Consider the following 19,308-nt stretch of genomic DNA (forward strand, 5'->3'; position numbering starts at 1 on the left):
CTGACTGACTGATACATTGGTATAAAATCTATATACACTGATACATTATTGTAGAAGGCATTCAGAAGAAATAGACTTTAATATATAGGTTAAATAGCTAATAAAACTACATAGTATACATATATATGTGTGTGCAATATATCTGATTTGTATAGATCAGGAAATGACAAAGAAGTTCGTTGAACAGGCAAACAAAAAGACCTGTCTGTGCTTCAGTGAGATAAAATGAACTAATTTAATAATCAGTTAGGGAAAACAGCAACACAAAATAGTTACAATGGGAAGTTAGAATCAAGAAGAGAGGCAAGAATATCTGCTAAAATGTAATAACGTTTGTTCTTCCCAAAGTCCCATTCATCAAGACTTTTAATACAAAATAAGCATTAAATTTGTTTGGTGCCCCAGATGTTATACATTTTTGTGATTTTCTAACATGTCACCACCAAACAAAAAAACAACCAAAAAACAACCAATCAAACAAATAATAATAATAATAATAATAATAATAATAATAATAATAATAATAATAATAATAATAATAATAATAAAAGTTACTTTCATTATTAAAACTCTTAACCCTGAAATTAGAAGGTAAATGGAGTACCCATAAGTGGCCAAGAGGAAGGAGGAACATGGCTACATTACTACTGCAGGCTGGATTTCACCCCTAAAAATTCACACCCTACTGGGGCAGGCAGTTTCCTCTCTAAAAGCTTAGAAACCAGAACTGAAGTAAAACACTTCACACATTTACAATAATAGAGCATCAAAGAGTTCTGAGAATCTGACTCTTTTTTTTTTTTTTCACATGTAATGATGGCAATATTGTGACACTAACAGCTCCAATTTACTGTAATGGAATCCTCATGGTACATGTGGTGGAAGAACACAGCTGCAAACACTTTCATGGGGAGTGTTATGTGTTTCTTTATTATTTAGGTTGGTTTAATGGCTCAATCCTCTTTCAGATGAAGATAATGGGAAGAACTCCATTTACTTGATGACTGTGCACCCAGGCATTATTGGAATCCATGATAAAAGGTATTATTAGTCACTTTTATTACTGATCAACATTTTCAAATGACAGCCTGGAGTAAGTTCCAAATCCATATTGGGGGGGTTAAGTACATTTGGCCCAATTTGACATCATTTCCATTGATTTTTATACAAGCAATCATTAAATATTTAAATAATTGCTCCAAAATTTGATCAAAACCACAGAAGAGATCCAGTGTTGGATACAGAACTATGTGAGCAATCAGATATTAAGTTAGGCAGGATGTTCTTCAGCCACAAAGTTTGGTCCCAGTACAGGTCCCAGCTTCCCCCAAAATTATAGGATCATTTGAAGATTCAGAGAAGAGGCCTTATGGCATGAAGCTGTGAATGAAATTTAAATTGAAATAAGTCATACCATGTGTTTTATGTCATGCCAACCTTTAGTATTACTCCATAAAGCCAATCCTAACATAAATATGAATGTGTCAGCATTGCACAAGCACTGCCAAGTCATTTGCCCCTATCCAGATGCAGTTAGTGAAGGACTCTGCCACTGCCACTTCCCCCACACTAATCTGTGCCTTGGACCCGATGTGATATGCTGTTTGTACCCAACACTTCTCTACCAGCAATAGACGAAACAAAATGTCTCTAAAATAACAAGAGGTTCTTATGGAGCCCCAAAGATGACAGGGAAGAGAAGGTAAGAGACAGCTGAGAACTCGCAGTCCTCGAATGTAAAGACTGTAGGAAGTCAAGTCCATCCTGCCCTTTGCTTTGACAGAGGTAATCCTTACTGAACCCTTCTGCCACTTTGAACACAGGGGTGCCACTAATAATAGCTTTTAAGTCATTCCTTCTGTTAACTCTACTTTACAGTGCCTATTTATTGAATTACTGCCTATCCTTTTTTATATCTGTTTTCAAAACTGAGGAACACGGGGATAGGATTTGTCAAAGCAAAAATAGGTCATGGTTCAGTTGCCCCAGGCTACATTGCAAACTGAAAAAAAAAAAGGCTGCTAAGCTGCCTGTCACTAAAGTCATCCTAATCTAGGAGTACCACAAGTTAAGTACACTTCATATTACAAAAATTCACGTTCCTAAGAAAATATTTATTTGCTATTCCAATGCTAAGGCTGCTTATTGTCATAACCAAATTTTATTACCTGTCATCATACATCCAAGATTTCAAAGCATTTTTTTCCTTTAAATTACTTGGATGGCATAATGCTTTTTAAGTTCAAGAAGTTTGGGTAGTGTTTTCCAGAACATATCCAACCCTGACCACTCTTTCTTTCCCTCCTCTTCATTAATCAAATGAATACTCCACTTAGAAGCAGAAAGCAGCCTGCACACATTTTCCCCAGAGGAGATGGTTGCTATTGGCAGCCTACAAACAGGGAACCCATGTCAGCATCTTCTTGGTCCATGGACTGCTGTTGTCGAGGGTCCGTGCTTATACTTAGGGGAGAATGGAGAATTTGGTCTGCAGCAGGTTCTCCTCTTCCATTGCCTCCTAAACCCCTCTGCTCTCCCTTTGCAGTATCACTGGTGATACCATGAGGTTGCCTATTCTGATATCACAGACCTAAGCTACAGCTGATTTAGCAACTTAGGTGAAAGTTTTTCTCATCTTTCTGAACTGTTATACAAGCTGCTATTTAATGACCACTGGATGTTTTATCTCCAAAGCAATGTCTATAACTGCAAGTAGGGGATTTTGCTTATCTTAAAGAATTACTTATTTCTATTTACTTTTATGATTTCCAACCCTTGTAACACACACCTCACTTTTCAGCAAGCCTCTGGTATGTACTTTTATGTATATATAAAAAAAGCCTAAACAATCTGCAATGAATCCCACAAAGTTGACCAAAGTAGGCCTACCATGTCAACACATGATTTAGGACCTGCCTTGCTGCTAGCTTGCCAAGAACACTTACTATTATTTCTCCCAAAACATAGCTGCTGTCCACAGCCTGTTCCCCATATGCAGCAGAAAATGGCACATTTCTTCTCAAGCCCTGCAGATTAAAGACATCAGCAAGAACAGCCATGATGAGATTAGACATAAGGAGGAAATTCTTCACTCAGAAGGTGGTGAGGCCCTGGCACAGGCTGCCCAGAGAAGCTGTGGATGCCTCATCCCTGGAGGTGTTCAAGGCCAGGCTGGATGGGGCTTTGAGCAACCTGGTCTGGTGGGAGGTGTCCCTGCCCATGGCAGGGGGGATTGGAACTGGATGGGCTTTAAGGTCCCTTCCAACCCAAACCTTTCCATGATTACAAATTCAGTGGTATACACCGATTCTGGCAGCTGAGGGGCTCCTGAAGATGCTGCAGCACAAATTGGGCTCTCCCAGGTTCATTGCTCATGTCACAGGGAGCAGGGCTGAGCACTGCCTCGTGGGGCAAGTGGAGGTCGATCACTGCCAGCAGCGATGTTCTGACCCAGTACTGGTGGTGTGGATGCTGTAGCCCTCTGGCAGCAGATGTTTCTGTGGCACGATGAGAAGGATTAACTTTCACATTTTCCTCTGCACCTCCTTGAACTATGCCAGAGGTTATCTGCAGCTGACTCAGGGACACATCCTGGTGACTTGGTTCATGCTCACATCTCACCTCATCCTCTCTGTACAGCACATCCTTACTATGCTGCAGTGTTACAGGTCCTTGCATTACTGAGAAAGCAGAAAGAAACTGGGATTTAAATATGAAAAAAGAAAAAAAAAAAAAAAGAAAGAAAAAAAGAAAAAAAAGATGCAGAACACAGATCTGAGCTGCTTTTTACTCTCTTCTCTTCGACATTTAAGGCTTCAAAATAATTGTGTTTCTCATTTGTGCCTTATGGGATGTGTCACATAGCTGAAATTTAAGAAACAAATTCCACCCTGTAGATTTAGTGAGTGAATTGGTCTGTTTGGTAGTGACTTGGCAACAGCTCCTGCAACAAACATTACATCTACCCCAGGGGTGTCTTTTCTTCTCTGCTGAGAACTATCTTCTGACCGTTTGCTATCTTGTATCTTCTGTTTTCATGAGGAGCTTCGTCACTGCTGCTGGTGAGCACACCAGCTTTGCAGTGCTGTATTCAGGCTTGGGGTGCAGTTCTGAAAATATCTTTTAAAACTGAGATAGATTTAATTAGTGTTGCTGAGTCCCCCACCCCAGCCTGAACTTCTGGGACATCAGACACATCACTACAAACAGCTTTAGCTAAGACCCCACGAGATCACAGCCACACAGTCAAACCCTAGTTTGGGTGGAAGGTTATTTTGTTGTTGTTGTTGTTTATAAAATGATACTGAAAGGAACAGAAAGCCAAAGGAGCCTGTCCTAGTAAAGATGGGTGGGTTTCCATTCACTGATAAATATTATGTTAAAGTATGTGAGATATGAATTTGAGTGTCCCCCTAGCAATACTGTACTGTTCTCTGTGGCTTTGCTATCAGTGAAGAACACTAATTGCTGAACAACACAAAGGTCCCTACACAGCTATCAGACGTTAATGACCTCAACTTACTACACTGTGCTAGAGCCGCACCACCGAGCTGCAGTGAAAGACCACACGCTCTTACTAATCCCCCTAGAAAAGTTGCAATCAAAGAAGACATGGCAGTCTCCATAGAAACTACTGAAAAATCTCCGTTGATATCACAAATAACCAAAAGGGTTCTGGCTGGAAATCCTGAGCTGCAGGTGGAGCCCCAATCCTCCCCACAACCCTGCTGAGGCCCAGAAGCCCACCTCAACCCCAGCCAGGCCGCAGCGATGCTGGTCCCCAGCTCCACCACAGCAACCCCACGGAGCTTCTGAGGAAAAGAGCAGCATCACAGGCAAATGTTATCAGGACAGGGAAAATGGAGCCCTGTGTGGTGGAACTGGGTCATTATGCTTGTCCTAAAGGAGGTGGAAGAGATGATACACAGCTCTCATCAGAGTGAAGATTTCAGGAGAGATAATGCCTGCTTGTCTACTTGTTTCTTCTGGAAAGAGAAAGCCAGCTGCATGACAGGAAAGGGGGACTTCTGTGGGTTTTGGTATGACCAGGAGAGATACCACAAGAATCAGAGGGCAAAGATTGCTCTCTGTAGCAGCAGAAGAGGGCTCATGTTAGACGCAAATCAATAACACATGTGAATCTGACCAGGGAGCAAGGAGAGAGCAGGGAGCTTCACCAGGAGGTGAAGCTGAAGCTCCACACTCATCCTTTATGTCCTTCCTCTGGAAGACACTGAAGAAGAGAGGTCGGTCTGTATTTGTAAAACAAAGCACAAATGGTCAAATTCGTCAGACATGGAAGATGTTTAAAGGCAGAATACCAGCAGAGGTGTCTGGCTTGGAGAGATCTGCTTGGAGCTCTGTGCTGCTGAGCCTTCCTCTGGCACCCAACCCAACCTGGGCATCACTGCAGCACTCTGCAGTCAAATTCCATGCTGCTGGCAGGACAGAAACATCACTGGCATCTAATGCTTGCCTCCTAGGGCCATTTCACAGTCAGTCTTGTCCTGGAGAATTTTTTCTTGCCTATGATCTTGGTCATTTTTACCTTTTAAACCTTTATGCCTTCATCTATGCTCCTCTGCTAACCTAAATGTATTTTTTCCTCTTGCTATTTACTGCCTTCATGTTTTTCTAGAGTGTTATTTTTTTCCCACCTGAAGCACCACCAAACCACATAAAATACGTTTTTAATCTTTCTTTTTTTTTTTTTTTTTTTTTTTTTTTTTCTGTAAAAATTCTTTCCAGCTCTTTCCTTTCTAATGACACTTTTCTCTGAAATCCCTCCAATTCATCCATGCTGGTCTGCCCTCAATAAACCCAAGCCAGAGATACTGTTCCACCTGTGCCATCTACAGCTGGATCATCACCTCCCTGGTAGATAATGTTTTTGCCTCCGTGTGTAGCCCCAAAATTACACTCTTTACTGCCAATACAAGCCCACGTCTAATTGGTTTCCCACTGCTATCTCTAGGGTTTTTTTTTCATTTCTAGTGCTCTCTAAGTATCTCTCTCCTGCAGAACAGCTGAGTCTCAGATTATTTTCCCCCAGATGTATGAGACTGCATTTTCCAAGCTGGATCTTTTCTGCTAATATTGCTCCCTATTTCTAACCTTTACCTCCCCTTCTGCCACTTCCACTCTTGTCAGTCTTCCCGGCTCCTTGCAAGACAGCATCCTCTGCTCATTTAGGGACACAGCATACCCTGAGCACAAAGCAAGCCAAGGAACACACTGTGCCTTGAAGTTGACAATTTGTTCCCTTGTGAGAGGCATCTGTTAGCATGTATAGATAAACGGCAAATTATTTTTCCCTCCATGCTTGCTCCTTGTTTCTGGTTGTCATGCTACAGAGAAACAGAGAGCTAAAGCTGAGGGTCCCTCTCCCTCCTTGGTCCCCACGGCTGCTAACCCATCTGTGCAAAGGAAGCAGAGCTGTCCCACGGAAGCTCACCCTCCTCCTCCCATCTACAGATGCTCACCCGTGTAGTCTGCATGGGGGAGGAGGTGATCTTCTCCCTTGTTAGTGTGCTGCTTATGGTTTCTTACAGCTTGCCAGGGAAGCAACACCGCAAAAATAACCCAAACACACAGATCCCAGCCATCTCTCTCCAGGACTCTTTCCCATTTGTCATTTCTCCCTCTGTTTATCACCTTCCTTGCCAGTCTTAGGGAGTGTCACGGTGTGCACAGCCAAGAACTCCGAAATTTGCTTTTGCGGTTTGATGAATCAAAACCTCTCCTTTGTGAGACAGTTTTTTCTAGAAAGATTCACTATTCCTATACGATCTCCTACCAGATTAAATGAGGGTGCAGGTGTTTTCTAATCTTCATGTTGCTCTCTACCTCCCATCAGCACTCATGGTCAGTGCTTAGATAGTTTGGATGCACTGACTTCAAATGCTATTTGTATGTTTTCACTCTCTTACTCTGTATCTTCCCTAGGCAGGGAATAGAGATTTTTTTCTTAACAGTTGCTCTCAGGATGAACCAAGACAGCATTGTATTCAGAACAATACAAATAAAAATGCAGACAAGAAAAGTTATAAAGCTTAAATCCTCAAAGTGAAACATTAATTCTAAGCACCAGCTATTAAACTTTTATCTATTTTTTCCTGAAATCTCACATCATGCTAGTGTGCCAGCAGCCAACTATTGCCATGCTAGAACAACACACAGAAGCAGCTTCGAGCTCTGCTGGCCTTTGTGAAGCTGTTGGGGGTATTTCTGAATTTTACCCAGAAAGGTTGGTGAAGAAATTGAGATTGATGTTTATTTTTGGTACCCAATGCCAGAGTCCTTGAACCTGATTCTGAAGGCTACAGGGTGTCTTCTCACTTATGGTTCCTACATGAGCTATGGCAAATCTCAGCTTCCACTATTAGCCCCGAGGCATTTGGTCAGGTTATATGAGAAGAGATGCCATGGGAGTCAGGTGTATCTCTGTGGGTGCTGCTGCCACTATTCTCAATGAGAAGGGAGCACAGGTCGGCTGCAGTGCTGGGACCAATGCCTACAAGTGAAAGGGAGAGGAGGGGAAGGGGCAAAGCCTGAAGAGAATGGAGGGAGGCATGGAAAAGGCTGAAGTCAAGAAACATGTTTGGGCAGAAAAATGCATCTCCATGGCCCTGCTGGCAGAGACCATGTGCATCCTTGTGGTTCTTCCTCTGAATTCCAGAATTCTCAGCTCCTTTTCCCAAACACAATGCTGCTCTGAAAAGAGAGCTAAAAGCATAAGACTCCTCTTATAAAGGCTACAGTTCTGAAGAGCAATAACAAGTTATTTCTGCAGCCAAACGTGATGGATGAATGCATCTTGCATCAGGTCCTTGGAACTGCCTTCCCAACCCCTGGGAAAAAAAGAGAACGTAAACTGCCAGCAAAACCCTCAGGTGTCAGATGTATGAGGATAATAAGTATGCTATTAATGCTCTAAGCAAAGAGCATAAGATAAAATATCCCTTTTCTCATGACAGGAATGTGGAACAATATATATGCATATATATATATACGTATATACATATATATACACACAGAAAATGTCAGGCACTGCTTTGTTTTGCTTTTATAAAAACAAAAAATGAGATGTAATTTTCAAAAGGGGAAAGTTAATGAAAACTGCAAACACCAATTGGAAAGTGAATGCAAGGAGAGAGAACAGTGGCAATTTCTCTCTTTTTCCTGATATCATGAAGGAAAAAATTAACAAAAGGTAGAAGCAAAATCTATGAGGTTGTCTTTGCTTATTTCTAGCTGAGTTATATCTGACATGCCCATTGAAAATCTATGTGCCTTAATGCTGGATCTGGGCAGAAATAAAAGGTTTGCACTCTGAAAAGAGGAAAGAGAGAAAGGTACTGGTACTAATTCAGATGTGAGATTGTGAATCAGGACAGGATTAATCTTACCAAATGTAGACATCTAAAGTGAGGAACTGTCCAAGGCCATGCTTCAAAGTCACAATTCCTCTCATTCTGAAGTGCACATCTGAATCAAGGTGGATGGCTCTCACCTTGAAAATGTGTCATTCTGCATACTGACGGTGAAAAGAGTCCTATTGGATATGTCTGTCTATACTGCAGATTCAAGAGCTAGTCAGAATGAGTTTAAAAACCTATTTAATTCAATGACATGCAGTAAGTGGCACAGGGAGCCAGTGTGAGAGCCAGAAATTTGCCCCTGCATCATTCAGAGCCAGTCAGAGATGATCTGTCCCTTGACCAGCAGCCACTTATGGGGCAGGGCTGAGGACTATGGACATGAGGCAAGAACTGGCACAGATGGCAACTTAAGAATCGAGCAGGAGACTTTTTTCAGTCCCATATCCATGATAGCTGCAAGAAAGTAGAAAGAAGGGAAGAGGGAATGCACACACAAATGCTGTCTTTTGGCTCATTTAAGCAGGTAATGTATCAACCACATCATTAAATCCTGAGAACTTCTCAGGGACTCTAAGGTAGGAGACACGGTCCTTTGGATGCAGATATTACACACCCAGAACACTACCTGAACACTATTAACGGTGCTCTTACAGACCTCGCTCTTTCCCTCTCCCCAGGAACTCTGTGTGCAACTCTGAGCACTCAGTCTCACAAGGAACATAACAGAACTAGAGAGGGAAGATTCAGAGAAGTGCAGCAAAGCTGATGTGAGAAGAGGATGAAAATATTTGAACTGTGCATCTCTGCAGAGAAAGAAATAAGATACATGAAGAAATACATAAAACAACGGAAATACATAAAACTGAGTGGATAAGAGAGATCAGATCACTCTCTTCACCTTAATTCAAGTCTGAGATTATTGCTCAGATCCACTGCAAAAGTGGATCCAACTCATAGTAACTTTTTCCTTTCCCATTCCCATTCCCATTCCCATTCCTGTACTTCTTCCTTCCTGTGCCCTTCCCCTTCTCTTTCCCTCCTCCCTTCCTTGGTTAGCATTCTGCTGGACTGGGGAGCAGACCACCTGACTGCACAGCTACCCCAGATCAAACACTAACAGAACAGAGGACGGAAATGTGCGTTGGGTGTGGGCAGCCCCCCTGGCCCAGCAAGAGCACTCATTAAGGCTGGCTGAGTCAGTCACGGCATCCCATCTCAGTTTCTCCAGAACACAGCCAATGTTTTTAGCCAACATAAAATCCCCAGACTGGTTGGTTCTCAAAAAGGAATCAGACTTGGGAACATCTTCATCTTTCTGCTAGCAGACTGTGAATAACCACAACCCTCTGCTTGATTCCAGAAAGAGGAATATCCCAGAGAGGAGCCAATGCTCTGATTTCACAGTTTTAGGGAAGGGAACCCTCTGCCACTTAATGTGGTTCTGCAAGGCAAAACTGTAAGCACTGGGGACAGAAAGCTTCAGTGGTAATACCAGTACTTTGCAAGTTCTCATGTTCCTCTGGAAACTTAAGAGAAATTAAAAAGTATATCCTTTTGGCTGTAGAATAAAGCTATTGTCAGACTCTTGTGACTCATATGAATCTATCGGAGGTACAGTCAATGCAACCGAAAGTGGATATTTTCAAAATTGAGGGGAAAAAAATTCTGCACAGAGAAGAATTGGATTGTGGAACTCGTTACAAGACACATTTGAGACCAAGATCTTGGCTCAATAAAAGAAAGCAAAGATTTTATTTAAAAGAAAAAAGAAAAAAAAAACTTCTGGAATGTTATTTGTTTTATTTTTTAAGTACAGAAATGAACTTCATAGGACATTGCATTGATTCAGCAGCTCCTGAATTCTTGTATGAGAGAACACTGCCAATAAGACAAATAAAATTCTTGTACAGAAGTACATCTTCTTGAGATCAGCAGGATAACTTTCAGTTTCCAAGAACAGGTTTACTCAGCAGTCTTTGTTCATACTGAAGAACAGCATAATCATCCTGCAGTCTTGTAAATGGCATCCCTCTTGCACCCAAACCATTAATAAAGAATAAAGCAAAATAATATGAAAGTTATTAGAAATTAAATATGAAATTGCAAATTAGGCAAGTCTTTTAAAAAGTCCTTATTCATTCATTTTATGTTGAAATGTCTAAACAATTCAATTAACCTCTTATATATTGTTATGCTCCTCATCACTCCAGATTTCCTATTTGCTTTGCTTTTCTCTGCAGTTGTCTTACCACTCTTTTAAATCTGTGCAAATTGTCTTACTTTTCACATTTATTTTTATTCACTTCACTTATTTCAAGAATTGTTGCTATGTTAACCATTACATTCCCTTCCACCTGTGATTTCTCTTTCTCAGGAGATAAATATTTTTTCTTTATTTATTATAGTATATGATAGGTAATTTAGTTTTTCCAATGAAAGTTTGTTACTTCATATGTGAAAGATGTTTATTTTATGAACAGCAGGACCAAGGACTAAAAAGGCTAAAATGATCCTGCTCAAAATACCTGCATTGCTCAATCCCACATTGTTGCACTGATTTTAATATATCTCCACTTGGGAAGAAAATGATGTGATAATTTAGTGCTACATCCCATATGCATTAACAAAGATTTCCTGAACATAAACTCAAGAGAACTAAAGAGAGAAAAAAATTGAATAACTGGGATGGTGACTTTTAAGCAGGATAACACAGAGAAGTAGAAGGCAATTCAGTCTGGATGGACATACTAAATCATTATTCAATTGTCTGTGGGTCCACTGCCTTGTCTTCAGAGGAGTAAAAGAAAAACATGTTAAACATACAAAGCTCAGGATTCTCACAAGAAGAAAACTGAACTGATCTGTAAGACCATTCAAGTCTCAGTAGTAAGGCAAATAATAAAAGATTATTTTTTTTCCTGCAAGTAAACCTCGAGCTGTGCAACTGAAAGAATCTGAAAGTTTTATGCCTTGTTGGGTACTCCACTGGAGTATCATGGAGATACCATCGGTGGATTAGTTTAACTCTCACCAGTAGGGTAGATTACTGGGGTTTGTTGAAGCAACCACTGAATGTAGAAAACTTTGAGTCAAAGAAATGGCTCAGTGAGAGGCACTTGAACAGCTTTTTCTGTTTAAACACTCCTTCCTTTACCCCCTACTTTTCCTTGGAAAGGTACATGGTGACAGTAACCTGGATATTCATGAATTCTGATTTACCAGAGAAAGGCATAACAAGCAGCAGTCTGGAAGGTGTAACTTCAGATCAACTTCTGAAGATCAAGTTGAGTTTATCACCTTCAAATCAGAAATCAGACATGCATTTAACCAAGAAAGTAATTAACCAAGAAAGTGATGATGCAGACTACTGTGGAAATTGCTGATTCTCCCTGCTTTGATGTATTGAAGCCAGGGCTGAATGCCTTTTTGGCAAACAGCTTTATCCAAACATAAACACAACTGGGCTTGGTAAAGGGCACTGTATAAAATGCAATTGCTTGTGATATATGGGCCATCAGACCAGATGAGCTAATCATCCCTTGTGGCATTCTGTTTTATAAATCTATTAACTAGAATTTGGGGTATACAGAACAGAGAGACAGGAGGAGAAACTATGATTGAGTTTGTATAATCAGTGCCCATGGACTCAATCATGTTCCTTTTGGAATTGTTGCCAAAAATCCCATTGTACAGGTAGTGCTTGCTACAAATCATGAAAGGAAAAGGCCTTTATAAACGGGGAGGCTGAGAGAGGAGAAGAAGCATTTGTTAGGTGCTGAATCTACAAATATTTAGGACCTTTTTTCTCTTTTGGGTTTAGAGAATTTAAATTCAATGGCAGTTGCCCCAATGGAAACAGAGACCTTTGCAATGACCTGTTGAGAAATAATAAATATATCAATAATCCAACAAATTGAACTTTGCCAAATTTAAACCCACTTTCCAATTTCTGTCCTATTTCTACCAAAACCAAACAACCTGAAATCTGACATGCCTCATCTTATGATACAGAATATTTTATTTGGAAAGATTAACCTAAGCAACAGGAAATTGCTCTCAGACAGAGGAACAGCATAGCAGACCTGTCAATTACTCTTACTGTAAAATTTGTATTTTTTAAATGTCCTAACATTTCCTTTAATGCCAGCTCTCAGAATGAATTTATCTCAACTATCTGAACTATAATTTTCCTGTAGGGCTTAAAATGCAACAGACTTAAAGAAACAGCCCACTGGCCTGGGCACCTGTGAAAAACCCTGACCATAAAAAGGTTTTAATTTAGACAGAGACATTACTAAACTGAAAGCAGCAGCCAAGTCCCGGATGTTTAGAGCTCTCATGTAAATATAATCATTTCTGTGTCATATAGTATTATTATCTAATAATCTCCAAAATACAGACTGTGTCTTCCTGCGTGATGTCCTTGTCTCTAAATTGAAGAGACATGGATTTGATGGATGAACCACCAATTGGATAAGGAAATGGCTGGATGCTCACACTCAAAATGTTGCGGCCAATGTTTCAATGTCCAGGTGGAGATCAGTACCCACCACAGTGGGGTGTTCCTCAGGGGTCAGTATTTGGACTGGAGCTGTTTGAGATCTTTGTCAGTGACATGGGTGGGGAGACCGAGCGCACGGGGGGCATTGGTGGATGAGAAGCTCAGCATGAATCAGCAATGTGCACTTGCAGCCCAGAAAGCCAACTGTATCCTGAGCTGCATCAAAAGCAGCATGGTGAGCAGGCTGAGGGAGGGGATTCTCCCACTCTGCTCTGCTCTCCTGAGACCCCACCTGGAGCCCTGCATCCAGGTCTGGGACCTCCAGCACAAAAAGGACGTGGAAATATTAAAATAAGTCCAGAGGAGGGCCATGAGGATGATCAGAAGGCTGGAGCACCTCTCCCATGCTGAAGCACAGGCTGAGGAAGTTGGCGTTGTTCAGCCTGCAGAAGAGAAGGTTCCAGAGAGACCTCATTGCAGCCTTCCAGTGCCTAAACGGGGCCTACAGGAAAGCTCAAGAGGGACTCTTTGTCAGGGGTGCAGTGATAGGACAAGGGGGGATGGCTTTAAACTAAAACCACAGGCTGCAGCTCCAGCCCAGGCCCTGCTCCTGCTGGGGCTCTCCATGGGTCGCAGCCTCCTCCAGGCCACATCCACCTGCTCCACCAGGGGCTCCTCCATGGGCTGCAGCATGGAGATCTGCTCCATGTGGGACCTATGGGCTGCAGGGGGACAGCCTGCTCCACCAGGGGACCCTCCTCAGGCCGGAGGGGAACTTGTGCTGCGTGCCTGGAGCACCTCCTGCCCTCCTGCTGCACTCACCTTGAGGGCTGCAGGGCTGCTTCTCACTCAGCTCTCACCCCTCTCTCCCAGCTGCTGTAGCACAGCAGGAATTTTTTTTCCCCTTCCTTATCGCTGCTCTCCCAGAGACCCACCCAAAATCGCTCATGGCTCAGCTCTGGCCAGCAGAGGGTCCCTTTTGGAGTCATCTGGAGTTGGCTCTGATCTGATATGGGGCAGCTGCTGGGCTCTGCTCACAGAGGCCACCCCTGCAGCCCCCCCACTACAAAAACCTTGCCATGTAAACTCAATGCACCCAGCCACCGAATTTCACAGATTTTGCAGGCATCTTTGACAGGTCAACACTTAGATCTGGAAAAAATGGTCTGTGGTAGGGAAATAGCCCTTAACTATAAAACTCCTGGCTCCTGTTCGCAAAAGAAAGAATGGGGCAGATTTATCCCAGTCTCTCAGAGTTTTGTTTCACCCATACCTATCTAGCCCTGTAACAATATGGTATTGCTATTGCTAGTAACAGGCCATTACCTCTGTATTGAGTTTTCAAGACCTCAGGACTTAGCCTCGTCACTAGCTCTTACTAAACTTTTCTTGACTTGCCTGGAGTTTTGTTTTAACTTGTTTTAGCTATCACAGCACTTTACTTAATTGGCCCGGTGTCTATGGATTGTTTCTTTTATTTACATTTATCTTTGTATGGTACAGCTATAATTTTATACAGACAGAAATAACAAGCATTTATTCTATGTAGAGTGGAATATTTATGACCAACACAATGATGTGGTATAGAGAAATATAAGTCTGGCACAACAGCAAAGGTCTTGAGAAGTGGAGATAGAAGACATTAATTAAAGGAAATGTAGACCTATAGCTGGACAAATCTACTTCTAGGAGTAACTAAAAGAACAGTAATAAAAAAAAAATAATGCCTAACATACATAAAAGAGACCAAATATAGTAAATTTAGATGTAACCTGAAGCTGCAGACCAATGAAGAAAGAGTAAAGGTAAAAAGAAAAGAAAGAGTAAAGTGCACTAGCAAACATAAAAATAGCCCCAAGTGGATCTTGGAGGGAGGAAGAAGAAGCCATCAACACAAGCATCATATTTCTCCCGGCAAACAACTGCAGATGCTGATGATCTGTCAAAAGATCTCTCACACACACACCACTACCAGAATGAGGCTACCAGCCCTAAGACCCAAAGAAATGGTAGAAGACCAAGTGTTACACCAGGGAAAGGGGTAGAAAATAAGAACTTTATGCATAACTATTTTATTTATCTGAAAAAGTAAATCTAGCCTAATAATGATTACACTCATGATTTCAGTTATACTAACAAAAAGTTCTTGGCTTTACTTACACATAATATGTGCTTTCTTTTTTCCCATAAACAAGATTTTGAGTCCAGGAACCCAAACAGCAGTGATTGCTGTCCTCCAGCCCCTCCTTTAGGAGAAAGCACATATTAGGAATCTAAAATCTCTATCACACAGGCCCATGAAGGCTAAAGAATTGAGCCTATATAATAGGTTGGCAGGGTTGCTTGAGGTATCCTGCTATTCTTAGCAATAGAAGTAAGACTGAAGAGATTAATCAGATCAACTATTTCAACATTAATACTCAGTAACAAATGACTTTTGCCAACAGATCATGATTTATCATCTTATGGATTTTATACCTAAAGGCAAAGTCCTTTCACACCCTTGACCAGGAGGACTAATGGACGGAACATCTCTGTGAGGAACAAAGCAATGTATCATGTCAAGTTCCCATCTCTGTTATTTGCTCTTTTTCTCTAATGAGCAACCCCCAAAGTCTAGACCTTACCCAGATGTTATAGTACTGACCATCTTGTTGCTAAAATGGAGAGAAATAATGTCATTCCAGTTATCCCACGTTTCCTTTTGCATTGGGTAATTTCTAAATTCTTTCCTTCCTTCATTGTGATAAACAAATGCTATGGCACAAGGTGAAACCACACAGTTCTCTTTCTCCAGCCAGAGGCAGACAGCCTATCTCACCAAGCGCAGCAGCTCATGACAGCTCTTTCGTTCAGATCTGAAGGGAAACAAAGCAAGTTTCATGTCTAATCTTTAATTTCCCCTATGAAAACCTGAATAGAAATGCATGTCTGGCACAAATGCAAGAGTGATTCTGTAGATGAACCCCCTCACAAAAAACACTGGCCATCATCACTGAATCACTAAATCTCGGTCAGGAGATAAATAGCCTTATAATTGTGATCTCAAGCTCCTATTTACTTTGCAGCACAGGTGAATTGGGAACTGGAAAAATAGCACAATTATCTTCAGCAGAAAAATCTCAAGTAGTGCGCAAACGTTACTGGATGAAATCCCACAGTGTGCTCATCAGATAGATGCTATCCACCTCCTATGGCAGACTGGAAAATAGCACACAGCAGTTTTCTGCTTTGCTGAGGTCTCAGAATAAGTCAATAGTGGAGCTGAGAACTGAAACAAGGACTTACAGGCACCTGTTCCAGCCACTGAAATGCCAGGAATAAGGATGAACGTTTCAGAGTTAGGCCATGACCACAAAGATAACAGCAGACCAGTTTTCCTGCTGGTGTGAGCATGCAGGCATGTGTGTAATAGTAATATACAGAATCCCCCACATTTCAGAACAAACTTTCAGCTTGGAAGAAGTTAGATGTGTGCAAACAGGCTCAAAGCATCCATCCATCTACAGTGCAAGTCACTTCCTCAGACTTGTAATTAAATGTATTCTTCTTCCAAGAGAAACACCATGGCAGGTTCCTCTCTGGTGTTTGTGAGAAAAGAATTAATTCACAGAATTGATACTCTTCTGTTCTTTTAAAAAAATAAATTTTAATAATAAACATTCAACAATTTTCAAGTACATTTTAACTCAGAAAAAAAAAACACACTTTTCACAACCTTTTGGAGATCAGGATATTAACAATATATAACCTTTCTTCATTTAATACAATAGCTGATAGATAAAATGACTATGACTTGCAATACTATACATTCAATATTGAAGGTTTGCATACCTACACACAAACAGAATTATTTCTTCAATAAAGCTGAAAATCATAAATTTCATGAAATCTTAGATTCCTGCATGCCACCATAGCAGTCCCCTGAAAGTGAGGAATGTTGTTTTTAATGCCTGCAGAGCAGCTCACAGAATGCAGTGTCTCCAGCTTTCACTCCAGAAGAAATATGCAGCTTAAAAGAATTTAGGACTGGGAAAACTCATGCACATGCTAAACAGTTTCCTAAAAATAAGGCCTAGTAAGAGAATAGTAAGAGAATAGTGATGACTTTAGGGTAGATGGAGCTGACTTCCTGAAGAATGTCCACTCGGTACTCTGTCACATGTCAGCTGCATCATATCAATAGCAGTTTTTGTATAGCTCCACTATTCAAATGAATAATGTTCAAGAAGCGTGTCTTTCCCCCACTTTAGGATGTTTTTTTTCTGTTGATGATGCTTCTGAATTATGTTCCAGGACATTATTCAATAGTACATAGCTTTTTCCTCAAGTGGAATTTATTCAGGGACACAAATATGAAGGCTGGTCTTTATGTCCATATTCTTCATAGCAGAAGTATCAAGTTCTCCTGGATGTTGAAAAGTGTCATGGTACGAGTGATGCAGGAAACTGGAGTGGTCAAAATCACTGAAGCTGAACTGTGAAAAATACCAGAGGAGAGAGAATGTGTCAAAGAATGACTACAGTAAGTACATTCAAAATTAGCTATAACATTTTATTCTCTTAAGTAAATAAAAGCCATTCTTTAGGAATTCAACATATAAAAGATGCTAAATAGAGACCTGTCAAAACGAAGCTTAGTCTGCCCTTACTAGTAGCAACTACACCTCCTCACAAGGTGCTGAAATCCTCTTGCCCAATGTATGGTGAATCCCTAACATCCTACTAGCTCCAACAGGGTTTAAGAGTGTTAGGAGTCCCAGGAGCATTCCCTCTTTAAATAGTTGCCTTTACTTGTACAGAGTATTTTCTTCCTGATGAAACTTCCTTTACTACTTTCTTTGAGCTGTGATGGAAACACCACAGCCAGATTTAGCCATCACGTCTTCCCAAGAAGTCACAGTAGGTGAAGTTTTCCTCTACATGAACTTGGGAAGAGAGAATCTGTTAAAATATGTATATCTGTGAGATATTGTGACACCTCCCTGTTTAGGACAAAACTATGGCAGCGCAGTGTGTGAGAATGGAAATGAGAAATAGTAACGTAACAGTTCTTTCTGAAAACTGACAGGATAAAAGTCCATCTTTGCTTCAATGATGACTTTAGGGACTACTGAACCAGCTGTCCATTGCTCTATACTGGCTACATGCTTTTGTATTTATGTAGATGAGTAATGCTCATAAGTCATTAAAGGAAGACTTAGCCATGTTGTAACAGCTCTAATGAGAAGCAGAACCTTCTCTCTCATTCTTAGACCTCACTAACCATTTGGAAGGCAATATACATTTTTCTGTTTAATCTCTTTTTTGCTGCCCATTGCCATGCTAAAGCACGCAACCTCAGAAATGTGTTTGTGTGTTAGGAAACTCCTACAAGACAAGATTAGAAGAGGACTTCAGCAGGGCCACTGATTTTTATTTATTTTTTTATTTTATTTTACCTGCACCCCTGTAATGGTGGAGAGGGAAATCCACTTTGTCTTTTCTCTGCCTCCTAAACCAGTTTGCCTTTACACATCATGGGATACAGGTATCTGGATGTCATGCATGCATGCCATGGAAAAGAGCTGCTTCTGCTTTAAATAAGGCAACCCTACTGATGGAGAAGAGAACATGAACTGTTTCTCTAAGCTTCCAAGAGTTTAAGTAGGCTGTATAACTCCATAAGTGAGTGAATTTGACCAAAGATGAATGAAAGCTCCTATGCAATGTTGCTCCACATGGCTGTTGCTATCTTGACTTGCAAACTCAGCGCCTCCTTTTAGAACCTGATAAATCTTTGCAAGGAGAAGATTGGGTGACACCAGCATGACTGTCTTTTGTAAAAACTGTCAAGCCAACCTGTCTGAAAACCTTTCTTTTCTATAACTACAGTGACACATACAACAAACACAACAGGCTTCCTTCAGACCAACCCTTCCAAGCTGAGCCTCCCACAATACCGTAAGAACAGCCAAAGATCTCTGCTGTTCCTGTGAATTTGGGAAGAATTCTTGGCCAGATTAGTATCAAAAGGAGTTTAACAATAACATCATTAACACTTTGTTACTGGAAAATTAATTAGCCTTGAGCATGCTCGGATACTATGTTGACAGACTCCAGCCCAATAACCTAATACATCATCAGAAAGTTTTAAAATATAAGTGCCAAATTAATGCCACAGTGCATTGCAGGGGAAAAATTAACACTTACAAGACTATGTGTCTTTTTTTTCCACTAGTATTTTATCACTCTGCTAAATATTGAATTCAATGTTTAAAAGCTAATCAAACCAGTGAGACAAAGCAAAATGTTTTCCGATCACGTTACACTGAAGAGCAAGTCTTGCCTGAGCAACAGCTCCACCTAAAATCAGGCACTGGTAAGTAACAGAAATGGTTGTGTTTTTTTTTTTAGGAACGCTTTTCCACTGCTCTTTCCCTTGAT

The 19,308-nt window shown here is 41.0% G+C and overlaps 1 protein-coding gene and 1 long non-coding RNA gene across 14 annotated transcripts in view; both read right to left on the reverse strand.

Annotated features, from left to right (window-relative positions):
• DLG2 (discs large MAGUK scaffold protein 2) overlaps positions 1–19,308 on the reverse strand; it is a 1,027,768-nt gene that overhangs the window by 949,682 nt on the left and 58,778 nt on the right. The window lies entirely within an intron of this gene.
• Positions 14,039–19,308, reverse strand: part of LOC137846494 (uncharacterized) — a 44,789-nt gene continuing 39,519 nt past the window's right edge. Inside the window, exon 4 of the long non-coding RNA XR_011090511.1 lies at positions 14,039–17,360. This is a non-coding gene — a long non-coding RNA (uncharacterized lncRNA). The remainder of the gene's footprint in view (positions 17,361–19,308) is intronic.

The sequence above is a fragment of the Anas acuta genome, chromosome 1, assembly GCF_963932015.1.
Source record: "Anas acuta chromosome 1, bAnaAcu1.1, whole genome shotgun sequence".
Lineage (NCBI taxonomy): Eukaryota > Metazoa > Chordata > Aves > Anseriformes > Anatidae > Anas > Anas acuta.